General features: G+C 40.1%; 2 protein-coding genes across 3 annotated transcripts in view; one reads left to right on the top strand and one right to left on the bottom strand.

The window, feature by feature from the left end:
- Positions 1 to 17377, bottom strand: part of LOC124171757 (glucose-6-phosphate 1-dehydrogenase) — a 184759-nt gene that overhangs the window by 167027 nt on the left and 355 nt on the right. The gene's annotated exons all lie outside the window — the stretch shown is intronic.
- The window catches only part of LOC124171759 (transmembrane protein 43 homolog), a 100454-nt gene that overhangs the window by 71173 nt on the left and 11904 nt on the right, over positions 1 to 17377 (top strand). The window lies entirely within an intron of this gene.

Below are 17377 nucleotides of genomic sequence, written 5' to 3' on the forward strand. Positions count from 1 at the left end.
AATAAAACTGAACAAGAATTGTTAAAATTTCTGAAAGGCACGCCGAGGCGATGAACTTCAACAACTGAAATAGAAATTGTTCTCGCGTACTGTTTTAAAATAGAACGAGCCAACCACTGCGTCTGCATATGTGCGCATATGCCGCTCAACTAGTCCATACTGAACCGCATCAAGGAAGAAACTGCCTCAAAATCCACACAGGGTGAGCTAAATAAATTAGCCTATACTGAGTTGATCCTAAGGTGTTGCAGTAAATTAAACAATAGCAGAGTTCATCCTTAGGTGATAATTTGACCACATTTTACATATTAATCTACCGCATGCGTTGAAAGATTAACTTTTTTAACAATAATTTACTCAAGTTTCACCGCGACTACGAATATTAAAATGAAATACTTCGTTAAAAATGTTAACACACGTTGCTTTCTCAGGCGACTTCCTTAAACGAACTACATTAGATCATAAGCAGGACATTAAGATAAAAGTATTCATGAATTTATCCGCCATTTGAGCAGACCATAGCCCGATTTTCATTAAACTATGTAATTACAGCATGAATAAAATAATAACTCAATAATCAGTCTTCTCTGGTATATTTTTATCGTGACTGCTATACAGGCCGCGCCACATTTTCATATCCCCAAAGGAATGCCAACTGCAATCTATGCTTTTTCAATGCATTAAAAACCACTCCCAAGTGAGCCGAAATAATTTTGATTTATTGAATAAAATTTACAGAAATATTCCGTTTCTAAACCAGCAGATACGGTGCAGTTATGAGAAAATACTTTGATTTTTTAGAAAAACTCTCCATTTGTTTCTGGGTGGAATATGCATAAGGAGTGGCAATTTTAAATTGCATGTAAGTCATTCAAAATCAGCCTCGAGGCAAAATCACTCATCACTTGCTGACGTGATTCGAAGCAAGCACAAAGCTCTCTGCACATGGTGACTTTCATTTTTCCCACCTAGACTGAACACATTTTCCGATACTGATGGTCACACCCTCTCTCATGACTTTGACAGGTGAGGGAAGAGCTCACGCCATACAAAGCCACTTGCACGTCACCAGTCACGCATTCAAGGCAAGGCCAGGCTAGTACCTTATAAGGGGCCACCTGCCTTTTCCCACACGATTTAGACAGATAATCGAATCGTGAAAATTGCTTCCAGGTGAATAATGACACCTTCCTTTACCCCATCCTCGTCGTATTCAAGTATGCTTTCCTTCTATCACCTGCTTTCTTATCCTCCCTTATCACCTACACAAAACTCCTTTATTTATAAAATGTCCTACAAAATAAGACGACGTACAAAAGAAGGCCAAAAAAGAACATTAACCCAAAGAAATTTCACGTTTCAACCCTTTACCTTTGAAAAAATTGAAGGCGTGTTAGCTAGCAAAACCCCAAACAAATACCGATATTAACTTCCAAAAAGACTGCCCTACGGAAAACCACTGAAGCCCTTTACTTTCTCGGTTTTCTTTACGGTTCTTGGCAATCTAATAGAACATATTAACCGGTATTCGAGATTTAAACGTATAAAAATGACAGTCAAACTTAAGTGAACCTAAGTTAAATTAAATACTTATTGTCAAAGGCACATCCTCCTTCCTCATTATTTCAAATGTTAAACCCTCCTTGATAAACTAGAAATAAGATTTCACGCGGATATTGTAGCCCGCTGAAAACATTTCAGAGAACGCTTACCTCCCGCTCGATCGAACTTTTTTGGAGACTGAGTACACGCTTAAAACGTAAGCCATCATCATGACATTTTCAGGGCATGTAGAGTAGACCACCGCCAACATTTTCATGTATCTTAATTTTCAATATTTAGTAATAAAGTCAGTAAGTTCTAACATGCATTTTTTTAAATATTAGGTAGCAAATGTTGGCAAAAGTATACTCTAAACACGCTGAAAATTTCAAAACGATAGCCTAAGGTGTAAAGGAGTGATACGTCCACAAAAAAAACAAAATAAGAGCGTTCGAGAAGGAGGGATGCGTCTTCTTACCTACATCAACACAATACCCTGCGAGAGACCTCTAGGGTGTTTGGCAGGGGTGCATGTCCTTTGCAGGATCGCAGCATGCACACTACATGGTCATAAAAACATATACAATGATAAAAAATAATACGAACAAATTCATGCTGGTGGTGCTAGCTCCCACCAAGCATGCACCACTCCATGTAACCCAAGACTATACCAAAAATACTCTAACATACAAACCCAAAATTTTCTAAAGGCCTGGTTACACGATACATTAGAGCAATTCCACGTAAATGTCATACTGACTGGTTAAATAAAAAAAATGGGTTGGAGGCTCTGATACGGTTCAAAATTTGTGCTATAAAGTCTAGACTTTCGTTATTAAGTGCTGACACTAGCATGAGTCGCGTGTGTCTCTGATAAGAGAAATTTTTTATGTGCTCACCACAGTTTTTAGCCACATACTAAATTTAATGAGTCATCTACGCGCAAAAAACATCTGTTTCGCTAATTGATTTTTATGGCCACTGTATTAATAAACTTTTTCTATTTTGAGGTTCGTTCGTTATTTTGAATGATTTTAAGGGTTTTTGCACAAATTTGTTTTGTTTATTTCGAATTAAAGAAGGTATTTTGTAAATTTTTTTGGCAGTGAATAAATTTATACCAGAAGGGAATCACAAAAGTCAGTCCGTGACATTTCTGGTCAGTCCGTGACGATGCTTTTCAAGAGGAATTACTCCTCTGTAAAATCAGTTATTGTAATGGGCTTTGCAGCATTATGAAATTTGCATTTGGTGTTCTGAGATGTATTTTACTGAAACTCTGATCACTCTTTGTTTCAGAGCAAACCTTAGATGTTTTACTCTGAGCTGAAAGTTCGTTTCATTTTTGTCAGTCCGTGACAGTGAATTTTAAGTCACGTAAGTCCTGTATTTTTCAAGACAAAGTAGTGTATCAACCAAAGTTAAACTTCACACCATTGTGCAGCAATTTGAAAGTTGAAAAAGTTTTGTATGTCAGTCCGTTCGCGTTACGCGCGTTCTTAAAACTTCAAAAACGCATTGTGACGGTCAGTCCGTGACGCGTGGAATCGCCCATTAACACGTACGGGTTAATGTCTAAATGTATGAACGCGAGAATGAACGCCAAAATGCACCGTGTAACCACCCAACTTGTGCGAATGAATGAACGGAAAATAGAACCTGTTCTAATTTGGTTCATGCATTCGTACATGCTCCGTTCCGGTCCACCAAAATCATTCACGCAAACGTACATTAACTTGTACGTGTTAATGTACCGTGTAACCAGGCCTTAACGGCCAGTTATTAATATAGTACATCCATGCAAGGCCAGAAAAACGAAAAGTGTCAGCCGAGAAGAAATACAATTCAAAAGACACTTCTCAATGATAAGATGAGGAAACAGAAAAATACCGAGAAATGTCCGTGACAGCCAAAAAATAAAATAAAAAAGGGAAAAGAAAACATGCAATGAGTCGTCTTGGGGAGTGCCGCTATTCATTTTGTCAATCGATAAATCGTCGCTATCGCTGATGTTATGAGGAGATAATGTCATCTAAAATCTCTCTTACGCACACACGGTTTCATTTATCCAACGATTTGATCTTTGGATTTTACTTATTTATAGTAAAGTCTTCCAAAAGCGACGGCACAATAAAGTATGGGTTCGCTAGTAGTGGAACCTGGTCGCAATCATAGCGGCGAGGGTATTCCCTATCCTACCCCACCACTCCTATCCCTACCCTAGAGGCGTCGTCGGGCTCCTTATCGCGGCGGCGCCTCAATCCTTTTTCCTTACCTTCCACTCCCCTCCCCGCGAGCGCGGGCGGATCAGTTGCAGTACTGGATCCCGGCCCCGGTGGTTGTAACCTTCTTAAAAAACCCCTTGGGTTCTCATTGGTTTGATTTACGCAGGAGGACCGCTCAGTAACAGCCAGTTTAGTCTAAAGTAGATTCCATTCTATCATATTGCATGAAAAAAAAACAATCGAAACTATGGTCAAAACTAAAGCGAAAAACTGTGATCACTCAATACACATATGCTATTCATTAAGGGCCACTACAAACAAATTGGCGAAAACGATTAATTTCTGGGTATGGTATTGATTACACACACTTTATCCCACTGTGGTTATCATATCGTATTTATCCACAACTAGTTTCACTACACGGAAGTACTGTCAATAGGTAAATACATAACGCTACATGATAATCGTACAGTGTAGCGAAACTAGATGTGAATAAATACCATATGATAACCACAACGGAGGACAAATGTTTAATCATTACCCTATTAAATTGAGTTTCAAAAATTATTAGCCACATCAATGAATTACATTCTGAGAGATTTCTATTCTCATTTCTGTAAAATAATAGGTAACTTAGTGATTTATAGTTTAAAAAACCATATTTAAATTTCAGCATCCTTCACAAAAAAATTACGAAGATTAGCAGCCTTTTGGAACTATAACAAAATCAAGAACACTTTAGTATAATTCACTTCGCTTCATTAACTGACAAGAATTGCTTCGTTTGATTATTAAGGAAATTTGGTACGCAGTTCCTCACTTTCTAAGGTACGTCATTCAAAATACTTCTTTAAAAATGAGAAAAAAAGGTACTTGGTCTCACACGAAAACTCGTATGAGATACACACAGAAAAATGAGAAACAAAATTATACACCAACGCTAGGAGTGTGCATAAGAGTGTTATGAGTACATGAATTCATATACATATGCATTTGCCTAAGTATTAGATCATCCGAGCGAATTCACGAATACCCAGATGAGTAGCCAAATACCTCCCGACATAATGCCGATATTTGAGTACAACCATGAGAAGTCATATATCATCTCGACTAAAGTAACACGCATTTCGACGTGAAAATCAACCCGTGGAGCCTGATTTAAATTCCGTGGCTTATCGACGGATTGTACTTGCAGGGACGGTGACTTTGGAAGAATCAGATAATGTAATGTAATCAGACATTGTCTAGTCCAAAAAGATAAAAATGATTTTCATCAAAATCCATTTCTGAAGATTAAATTCCCTAAACAAACTCTCCGAGTCAAACATTTATTTGCCCTCAAGGGCCAATAACGCTCGATCGAATTATACCCACGTACTCGTCTGCGTACTGGGTGAGATTATCCGCGAAACCAGTCCTCGAAAGTTCCCTAAAATTTAACTTAACCATTCGACCATAACCGTTTAATTTCGTTTTCGTATCGCGGCACTGAATATCCGCTACGTGGTGTTGACTGAGACAATGAAGAAATAAATAACACTTCCTTTCCCTATTAAATACCTTGCTTAACTGCTTCTTATTATTTTATAACCCTGGCCAAGTATTAATGTATAGTAAAGAAACAACTTAAATTTGAAAAATATATTTTTAGTTCAATGCACTTCGCTTGATTCATTATACAGGAATAGTTTTGTTTGATTTTTTAGGAAATTTGGTTCGCAGTTCCTCATTTGCAAAGCTATGAGATTCAAAATAATTATGTAACAAATGAGAATAAAGGTACTTGGTCCCATAGGCGGATTTAGGTGGGGGCACGTGCCCCCCCCACCCCCCAGACACTTCATTATTACTACGCAAAATAGACAATATTTTTAACATGGTTATCATTACGTTCATTTTGTTTTGTATTACGGAGCCTCAATCATTTATTTTCAAAATAATAAACTTTCATATTAAAATAAAGAGAATATTTCGTACAGTAATTGTCGTATGCTATTTTGAATATCAAATAAGAGAAGACCGTTTGCCTGTCAGTTCCTTGTGCCCCCCAGAAAATAAATCTGGATCCACCCTTGCTTGGTCCCACGAGTAAACTCGTATGAGATACATACATAGCCCAACGAGAAACCAAATTACTCTCTCAACGACTGTCACCCATGCTAAGAGCGATCATAATTGAGCCTTGAGAATAAGTATTCATGTACTTATGCATTCACCTGGGTAGTCGATTATCAAATTCATGAGTACCTACATGAGTAGCCAAATACCTTCCAACATAGTGCAGATATTTGAATAAATCCATGATAAGTCGATAATTCCGAATAAAACAACACAAATTTAGACGTGAAAATCACCCCGTGGAGCTAGGTTTAATTCCTCGGTACTCGCAATAATAGTAATTTGGAAGAATCAGAGTATGTGTTTTGAGCTTGCCTGGACCTAAAAAAATAAAAATGATGTTCAGCTATATCAATTTCTAGAAATACGATTCCCGGAACAAACTTTCCGCAAAATAAACATTTATTTTCACCTAGGGGCCACTAGCTTTCGATCGAACAATACACACGTATTCATCCTCGAAATAAAGCAACCAGACGAATATTTGTGCACCTCTCCCTGGGTACTCGAACAACCGTACATTTGGAACACTCCCATCTCATACAGGTGTTGTAGGAGATTGACCGATAGAGGCGTGGTTGTGGGCTGCGATCTGTGGCCGGGGGCATTGTCGTGATATACCCCGCCCACGCAAGATTGCACCGATTTGATCGAAAGGCTGCGCTTGGATTTAGCAATCGAGTTGATATCGAGGCGTGGACGGGTGGGCCGCTCCCTACCCCTCACCACACTCGGCTCGATCGCGAAATGAACCAATTCATGGAGGAAAGAATTGAGGTGAACAGTTTTCCAGCGTACAATAACCTACTGTATACACGGTGGCCGCTCAGATTATTACCTCAATTTTTTTCTTTCCTTTCCCAAACTTTCCAGACTACTTCCAAAATCTTGCACACATTTTTCCAGACAAACGCATAATATGTGCTTTAAGGAATATTAATCAACAAATTTACAAAAATTGCAAATGGTTTGCGACACGATGAGGCGGAAATTTTAACTATTGATTGAAGGATATATTTAGGATTAAAGGCACGATTTTTCACTCTAACTATTGAGGTAAAACACGTTTCGCAGTACGCTACAAATAGATACACCGCAGCAACGGCAATGTGTGGTAGTGACTTGAGATTTGACCAGCTCTACGGGAAATCTACGATTGTCTATCACCAAACAGAGGCGCATAATGGCTACGAGCAATCTGAATGATGTTCAAATACCAAAATTTAAAAAAAATTCAATACGTAAAAAATTGAGAGTTACATCCCCACCCTTAACGGAGTCATCTAAAAATTAAGTAATAATTTACTTATTGTTAGTTATCAATTACTTAAATGTTTCAAAGGGAAGTTACTTATTTATCAATTCGTACGTATTTAAATTATGGATAAGTGTTACCTTTTCCTCGTGAAATTCATTTGGATACATTTAAATAAAAGATGGTATCACTTTTCCATATTATTTGGAATTAATAATGTGGAAAATACCAAATATTGAGGAAAAGTTATAACATCTTTTATTTAAATGTGACTAACTTCATCCATATAACGCCTGAATCCGTTGAACTTATTCATTTAGACATTCGACATCAACCTTTCAAATACCAATTCGTGATAGGATGAGCTAAACTCACACTAGGTTGCAATTCCTACCAATCTGCATACTGTAACAGTTCCGGTCGCCCGCATTTTTTTTAGATAACGTAAACGCAAAAAAGAGATTAGTAACTCATTCAAGTAATAAATCATATAAACGGTGAGCTCAGCGCTGCGCTGCAGAAGTATTTCAAAACCTCTCTTTTTCCCAGAGTAAAAAAATTGTTCCCGCAACGCAATTTCCCGAGCAATAACTAAGTTCCCGTGGTTTGCGGAACTTAAAATTTCCCTCATTGCTCCTAGTTTTTTTTAGGTTTCTGAGGTCGCTCTTTTTGCTAACCACGAATTGTAATTTTATGTGAAATTATGATCTGAAATTGGCAGAATGGACGAAATTTTCAGCTCTCTTTGCTTCTAGCAATGTACACTCCTTTCTTAATATGGAGCACTTATATATACCGATTCCATCTCTCTCAGTCAGAATCATCAGATTGGATTGGCGGCAGAGTTCTCCAGAAGTATCCCGATCCCTGCTTGGGAGTTATGCGGAGAACTTTTCGACCACTTCGCATTCCGTCCGTCGGATGGAACTTTAAACCGTGGTGCCCTTAATATCCTTCGTTAAAATCACGCAAATGATGACGCTGACTTTCTCCTACCCTTCCCCACGGCACAAATGACTTCAGCTTTCTGTAGCCTACCCTCAATACCATACCTAACACCAATCAGCGGAAATTTCAGATTTTCTTTATCATCTCTACCAAAATATAACCTTACTAGTTCATCATAAAAAAAGCTGTAGTAATTAATAAGAGAATCTCATAAATAATTACAAAACTTCAAGAAATCCTCAAGGGAGGGAAGATATTCTGCAACAGACTTATTTTCGTTAGATTTATTTTTGCAGAGCTTTACTGAAACCAGAACTGTTTCCATATAAGTTATGGAAAATATTAACGGACACTGTCCACTTGAACACTGAGTATGAAATTTTTTGGCAGGAAAGGCAATGAAATTCAATAAAACTATAGTACATAATTATAAAACTTGACTAGGAATGGAACCACAAACCTTCCTTGTCGCGTGTTTTCGGTCCATTAATGATGAAAACAGATAAGATAAAGCTGAGAAGCCAAAACCAGGGCTGATCCTCATACATATTGTCATCCTCACTAGTGATTCATAGTAGTAACTCGTATGGTTACCATAAAATTCGCACCAAGAAGATAAACCTCGCTAAAGAATAATTAAGTTGGTAGGTTCTTTACTGCGCAATTTAAAGCAAACGCTTTCACGTATATCAATCAAAAATGTTTCACCATCATGTACACAGCCTCAACCCCTCTCAAACGATATCGTGACTTTCCTAGCTTACTAGTTACTGATGACTGTCATAAACCCCACAACATAAAGGTGAACCCCACCAAAATTAGATTTATGATTTCCTTTGACTTAAAAAAAAACTACACGAAAATTTCCGTGCCGGCCGTCATTCCATCGAAAAGGGCACAAATAACCATGAAACCCATTCCCTTTGTCGGCACATCTGGGCGACTCGTAAAAAAACTACATAATAAGCCTCCATTTGTTGCACCAAGCATAATGAATTGCTTCATAACAGAAAAAAATCCCACATGCTAAACACCTACAATGGTTGAATATAAAAAAATACCCATTCACCTTCCAATTTTTTTTTCTGAGTTCTCCATACAGTATCACCCTTCAACATTCCTTATTATTTATCCCACAAATACTTTTCATTTTATAGATACAGGCTCGCGAGTTAATGATAGTCCTACAAGAGTAACTACAAATATGAAAGCCACATCGAAAACGGTGAAATGCAGCACGAAAAGAAATGAGTTTAAACTTCCGAGGCACAACCACCTTTCTATGAGACCTAAGGAGCAGAGGGAAAAATATAAGTCAGGGAGAAGGAAGCAACAGTAGCTGGGGCTTCAATCAACGGAGCTCTTCACTCAGAAGGTGCTTTTTCATGGGGCTTCCATTGCTAGGGCAGTAATAATCCCGATTAGGGCACAATCTGAAGAAACCGTGGGATATAGGCAAGAGGACATACGGAAATGCAGAGAAACTAATCTAGAAAATGTTCAAGGGAAGCTGAAACAGAGGATATCTTTCATAGATTACTACTTACATCCGACCCACGGCTTTCTGCGAAAATATTACAGAATGGCAGAACAAAATTACCGCGAGATCTTAGAAATACGGTAGCAGTTGAAAGGCATAATGGTTGTGATGAGGAAAGTGACTGCCTTGATACTGATACAGATATGGTGAACTGTCCCAGTTTTACCGCATAGAAAAACATAAAATTATTTATTATTTTAATTATAGCATATTATTTCCACTGAACTGTTGGAATTGTTAGAAACCCTTTCCATCGTTTTACCAAACATTAATAATTTATAAATATACTAATAAATCGATATTACCATAGTGAGTCGATACAAATGATAAAGATATTTAAAATATTGACAGGTTAATTTTTGTCAGCTCCTATAAATACTTTCACCCTGATATAAGGAATTTTAATAAAACGTTTGTGTAACGCCTTACGACGCGCTTGTCGCCATCAAGTTGTCTGTGACTGGTCCACGAGGTAGTGATGTGAAATTAAGATTTTAGACTTCAAGAGCACGATAGTGTGAAAGTTTCATTGCTAGAAACGCACAAATATAGAAGATATGAATTTTGGCCAGCCTTTTTCGATTTCTACCCGCTGTGTCGGTCGCCTTCTCTAAGTATCATACCATATGAGAAAATAACGAGGGAAACGGAATGAATCACGTACAATTAGATTAAAGGACGTTGAGAGTCCACAAGAATGGAAAAGCGGAGTGGGATGGAGAAGCATGGAATTATTCGTGGGCCTGCAAGGGCTGCACTGCCGAATAAGATGATGAATATGAACAATATAACCTCAGAGTAAATTTAAACAAGAGCACTTGAGGTGGCTACGCAGGGACTAAATTTTGAGGCAAGAATTAACCCATTATTATTACTAACGGAATTGGAAATACTAATATTACTAAGGGAAACGGAAAACTATATTAAATAGATCGGCGCTGATCAGGGTTAGAAGCACGTCGTGGAAACGGGGCATAAGTGTCCCAAGCGCGCCTTTGCCTCGCATCCCACGCGAAGAAACCTCTTTCCGCCAGTGAATGGAGCGCTATTAAGGGCCGTCTTCCACGATTAGAGGAATAGCAGCTCGGCTAGCTCGTCCTTCGTGGTGTGAAGTGGAGAGAGCATTACCTCACAGTCAAGGCCTCGGATTTTCATCTGGCAATAAGTGGAGATTTCACGGGGGATCCTAATGCCATACACTTCAAATGCAGAGCGTCGACGAGGACGAGGTAAGTGGAGCTTAATCCGTAAAAAAAAAGAACCAGGCACGCAGGTGCTGAGGCGGAGGATCAGCGTGCCTATGTAAGCAAGAAGGATTTTCGGCGTCAGCGCCAAGAATATTTTACTTCGTCCAAGATCGCAATGGCAAAACCTACGAGTTAAAATTACTACAGTTGAGGGCAAAACCCTGCATCAAGTGATGGGCCTGGTTGGTTGACTTCGGCAGATGGCGTTGTTTTCATCATGTTTGTTCCGATTGGAAATTCTATTTCCATTAAATTTAACGCCCACGTGTAAGGAAAAGTAACAGGATTTTAATAAAATCTTTTAATCAGCATTTCATTTACTAAATTTATCCTTTTTAGTAATATTGCAGTAGGGTTTTAAATGCTGGACTCAGATTTTGGTTACTGCACGTACATATAATTATTCTGTGGAAACGAAGGTGCTTCAGCGACCGACGATTATCAACATCTACGTGCCAAACCGAAAGCATCCTCAAGTCGTTGTGGCGAGAGGTGCTTATGTGAGCATTTATTTAAGTCATTCGTTTTTCGATGGAGAAACTAATTTCCATGCCTCACCTTTCCGCAGTGTCTACCATACTTTATTGCTTCCGTCGGACCTGTAAATACAGCCCAGTTTTACATATGATGTTCTCCATGTCCCTCTGAAAAAAGTCTGTTCCCAATTGTTCACTCAATTTAAGCCAAGCACGTAGCCCCGGAGTAACCAGTGTCTCCGAACCTAACCCGTTTAAAAGTTGTGTAGCCTTCTCTCTTAATTCGTTATCAAAGTCGAATTTTTTTTTCAGGATATAGCTTCGGGATCAAGGCGTCAGAAGCTAAACGTAAGGTAGTTAGAAATCTGAACAGAAACACACTAAAAGGGAAACAGTACAGCAATAAGGATATCAGGAAGAGACTAACTTCTGCAAATTATATATTTATGAAAAGATACGAATGATGATAGATGAGAGGATTTCGGGGGGTGGCTGTAAGGAAAAGGCTAGCAACGAGCCTACTCTGGAGTTTAATGCTTCATGTGAACGCATAGAACGAGAAAATACTGCAGGTGCACTAGATATGGGTATGGAAGAGATAGTGAGATGGATGGATAGGAAAAGTAGTAAGGTGGTGGAGAGGATGCTGAGAATAGAAATAGGTAGAGGAAATGATGTTCGGTTAGCGGGGAATAGGGTGGGATAGGACCGGATTCATTCACACAATTCGAGGAAATAGGTCCATTAAAGAGGAAATTTCCACGTGGGGAGAAAGATATATCGGAGTGATCAGCTGATTATTCTATTTCAACCAATCTTAACCCGTAGAATACTTTTAATTATTATTATTTTTATTTATAAAACCATAAACAATGCCTAAACACGTACTGATCTAACTCAACGCTTAGGAGTTTGAAGGAGACGAATTACGGTACATAGTTAATTTATGTGTTGTACGGTAAGGTCATTCGTGCCACTGATGGAAATTACGGGAAGAGAGGCAGGAGAGAAACCCAGCGTCGCACAGTGGGCTGAAATCGAAAAAAGCTGGACAAAACCACAAAAACGATTTTTTTTGTACGGAATTTGTAACTTTGCACAGTTATTGTCTATATATTAGTGCATTTTTTGACGTAAACTGTTTTTCATAGGTTACTTTTTTAAACAAATTACTTGGCCTCAAAGTTGAACATATTTCGCAAAAATTGCCCGCATTGAATTTTTTTCGAAATTCAGCGTGTTAAAACTAATGCCACACCTTCTGTAGTAATTCAACAGCAACAAAAATTTACGATATTATTAAACGGTTTATAATCATTAATTATTGTCAACTTTCTCGACTCAGTTATAGTATTTAGGGCCGATATGATATAAAATGGCGGACCCAGTTTTTATCGAAGTTTAGTGTTCATCATCATCATCACTGGTCAACAATCCTAGGATTGGTTTGACTCAGCTCTCCACTCAGTTCTCCTATCAGCTAATCTTTTCACTCCTACGTATTTCTTCTCTTTCACATCTCTCTTAACTTGTTCCATATATTTTGTTCGAGGTCTTCCTTTTCCATTCTTGCCTTCCACCTGTCCTTCGACGATTGTCTTCATCAGGCCATCATGTCTCAAGATGTGGCCTATAAGGTTGTTCCGTCTTCTTATTAAGGTTTTCATGAGGCTATATAAATTGAGTGGAGTAGCTGTGACTCCTCGGGATGATAATGTGGTGGTTTCCCCTTGCCTTCCACATCGCAGTACTACAGCCGTTAAAGTAAATTTGTGTTCATGTAGGATTATAAAAAAATCACCGAGTTACCTCGAGATATTTACACCACATATACAGCAAAGCCTGTCGAGTGTGATACCTAAAGGAGAATTGCGACCGCCAGCGACGCCGAAATTAAGATCGATTTTTCGAACTTGCGGCACAGTTTGGGGCTCAAAAATAGTTTTTTCATGGAAGAAATGGGACAGATGATAGCGAGGAAGGTGCGAATATAATGGCCCCTACGCAGTCTGAAAAAGATCTGGTGGATGACTTGGGTCGATTGGAAGGGAAATGGAGGAGAAATAGAGGACTACAGAAGTACTTGTATGATTCCGAAACGCTGACTCTTCACGATTAGGAAGCCTAAAGGAAGGATGATAGAGTCTGAAATACGGGCGGATCATTGTAAAAGTATATCTAGCGACATCGTTATCGGAAAAAACGTTTTTAAAAAAAGAAAAAAGGATGGTACGTCCTGAGGAGTGAAATATATTATCGGTAATTCAAATGCAAGCCTAAAATAGTGCATGAAAAAATCATGGATAGCAAATTCGTAAACGTGTGAGATTTTGGGTGGTTTTCCTTGTCCATGCCAAAAACGAATACTCGAGTCGGACAGTGCCACTCGAACAGCGCTACCCCTCGTGCTTGAGGCGTTTCTCATCGCGAAAGGCAAGTAGGCTAAAAGCAGGAGGCCATAGTCCGTCCCGTAAAATGTCTCTGTGCAATAGACTTATGTTGACAATTCGGTGGCATTTTAATCGATTATCAAAAATGACCGCAGCGCAGCGATGAATACTATTCGATCTATTTATTCTCCATCGTGGCAATTGCGAGGAAGAGCATGAAGTATGGCATCTGGAGGAGGCAACCGACGTGTGAGGTCACTTGCGCCATAAGCAAAGGGTAGGAAAGGAAGGAATGGAGAGAAACCGGGCGCCGACATAGCCTCCTCTTAACGAAAGGCGCCAAGGGGAGCACCGTTTAACGTCCCGTCCGACGGACGGAGTGCTGCACTTAATACGGCCTACATAAAGCACGCATGCCGAGATCGGGCAATCTCTCAAAAATATCCATCACCGCCGGGATTTGAACCCGAACTCTAGCCACCACACCCCACACCAACCCGATCCCCTCACGGCTCAAGCAGATCGCGCAATATTCTTACGGAATATCATGTCTCTGTGCAATAGTGCACTGGCAAGATCTCTCTCCAAAGGGGGGATCTCCACCAGGGGCGCAGTTAGGAATTAAGGCTGTGGGGGGTCTAGGTGCCCGGTGCAACTAATGCCGGGGTGTGTAGGGGTAAGGACTACCCACCAGGATAAGCGGTTGGTGCGAGATTAATAAATTGCGGAATTTTAAGATGAACGATTCAAAATGGTGAGTTTTACGGCTTTCTGAGGGATATTTTATTAATCCTTACACTATTCTATCACAATCCAATCAAGTAAAATGGATTAAACCTAAACATTTCTCTGAGTTCTGGGGAGGGGGTTTAACCCCCAAAACCCCCCCTCGCTGCGCCACTGATCTCCACAACGCAAGGGTTTAATGTCGGAGTGATAGATAAATTCTGTCAGGAAGGAACGCCGTAAGGACTTCATTCAGTAAATTTTAAATATCCACACATTTCATCGCGTGGTTTAGGGTAAGGAGGGGAGGGTGAAAGGGGTAATGGAAGGGGGCAGCTCTGATCTTATGCACCAGCCGCCACTGTGAAGTTAACTACAATGGTATGAGGGTTCTGGGCGAACCCTTCGAAGGATCAACGCACCGGGGCCGGGAACCAAGCCAGTGGCTTATACGCCCGATCACCCGGGGAGGGGCTGGGGAGGAAGGAAAAAGGAAAGAGGCGCCGCCGCGATAGGAGCCCGTCGACGCCTCTGGGAAGGGAAAGGGACGGAAGGGACGGGACGAGGGAAAAACACCCCAACGCTATGGAAGCGAAACCAAGCATACGCAATTAATGTGCCAGCGATTTTAGTGGGTTTTCCTATGAGGAAGAAAAATCCATCGATCAAATCGCTAGATGAAGTTAACTACACTACATTTAGCGTTGAACATTCATTTACCACAACAACCTTACTGTTTTGTTGGCGTGCCAATCAACTGGGTCTCCGCGCGAACCCGCCACACTTACGATTCGTACGTATATTACTACAAACGGATACAGATATTTAGATTAAGACACTATTTCTTCATCCATTTTTCGAATTCCTCCAAGAATATGCGATCCCCCAATTTATTTTCGGTGGTGCAACTTGTGCCATTCTTTCCCCTTGTGGGCGGCCCTGCCTTAGCCCTACGCCAAATCAAAAACCGCTCCTTCCTGTCTACTCCTGCGGTTCTCCTCCTCCAGCCGACTTGGGAGGAAGGATTTCCCGGTGTCTCACGTTCGTCCTATCCAGCGAAGCTCCACTGCTAGGGATACTAGGAAGAACGACTGCAATATGTCTAACACCCAAGGAAAGTATGTAGACAGTTCAACGGCAACCAAGAAATACCAAATCTGAATAATCAGGGAACGATGACATTCCTAGCCAAATGAAGCTATTTTAAAGGCCTGGTTACACGGTACATTAACACGTACAAGTTAATGTACGTTTGCGTGAATGATTTTGGTGGAACGGAACATGTACGAATGCATGAACCAAATTAGAACAGGTTTTATTTTCCGTTCATGCATTGGCACAAGTTGGGTGGCTATACGGTGCATTTTGGCGTTCATTCTCGCGTTCATACATTTAGACATTAACCCGTACGTGTTAATGTATCGTGTAACCAGGCCTTAATTAATTTACTACCCTCCTTCCCTAACGGCAAATGGTCCGCCGGGAGGCAGCTGGCGTAACTAGGAATATGCCTCAGGGGGTATGGGGGCCTGGGAGGCGACTCCCCAAGGCCAAATATTTGAAAAATGACATGCCTGGATATAATTTTACATCATTTTGGCACGTAGCAGCATATGCAGTTATTACATATAAAAACTAAACAATAGTTTTAAATGTTTTTTTTCTCTGATGCTTTGGGGGGATCTATTCCCCCAAAGAACCCCCCATAGTTACGGCACTGCCGGGAGGGTAGTGAAAACTCGCACAAATAGCTTGTAAATTTACTATTATCAGCCCCCTCTCAGTCCTATTTTTCAAATCTTACAGGTGCAAGTTCTGAACCTCTTGTAAGAGATTGTGCCATATTTTGGCACAAAACGGGCCTAGTCTCTCACCAACTTAAAAGCTCGCGGCCGTAATCAGAATCTTCAGATTATGGCAAGATACAGATATTCAACAGTAAAGCGGCCTCTTAAGATACCCATCGTTCCTGGGGAAAGCCTCCGGAAACATTACGGTATTACTCGGATCGACTAGACGTTACGTAACGTTACGAAAGAGTCGCGCACTACCTCGTCACGGGCCAAACTTACTTTGACGACAATTCTACCTTCATGTAGCAAGCCAAGGTCTCTGATAAAGGGCAGGGTAGGATTCCATCACTTAATTTCCCCTTTTGGTTCAAAACCAAAATCAATGTTACGGGCTTCATATAATAAGATAGTTATAAATACGGAGGTGTATCCTTTCACCGACGAGGTTGCATTGTGGTGTATTCCATTTCACAATCACTTTCCTTTTCAATCCCACTTCAGTTTCAGAAATATGTTGCCATTCAAATGTGGTATTGGCGCCAACAGCGCAACAAGATGCACGCACTTTTGCAAGCAGACTACGTGTAAGCATTCACATATCACCAAAAAAATTCATGCTGTTGCCTCAGAGCCGCGGAATAGGCCGAATGCATGGAATCGAAGTATACAAGGCTCAAACTCTGTAACCATACATGACACCCCGCACTTTGATTCTCCGAGCACAGAGTATACTCTGTGCTCCGAGTGATCACACCTTAAATAATTCGGTACACATTTCAACTGCTGAGTTCCCATACTTCTCGAGAGGTAACACCTAACGAGTACTTCATGGCTCTACCATGGAGTAAATTAATATACGAAAATCAATCATCACTTTACAAAAACTGCAGCTTATAATACAGAAATTCCCAATAAGAAGGCTAACTCGATCCCTTCAGTACCTAACACACACACGTAGCATAGAAAACAAGCGATATTGTGAGCATTATTTATAACAGCTAATACCAAAAGACAAGTTATTAGCCAAATGAAACTATTAATTTCAATGAAAGTCGAGATACCCACCCCTAATTTTGGACATCCCACATGAACGATCCATTAATAACAGACACACAAT

This window comes from Ischnura elegans, chromosome X (assembly GCF_921293095.1).
Source record: "Ischnura elegans chromosome X, ioIscEleg1.1, whole genome shotgun sequence".
Classification (NCBI taxonomy): domain Eukaryota; kingdom Metazoa; phylum Arthropoda; class Insecta; order Odonata; family Coenagrionidae; genus Ischnura; species Ischnura elegans.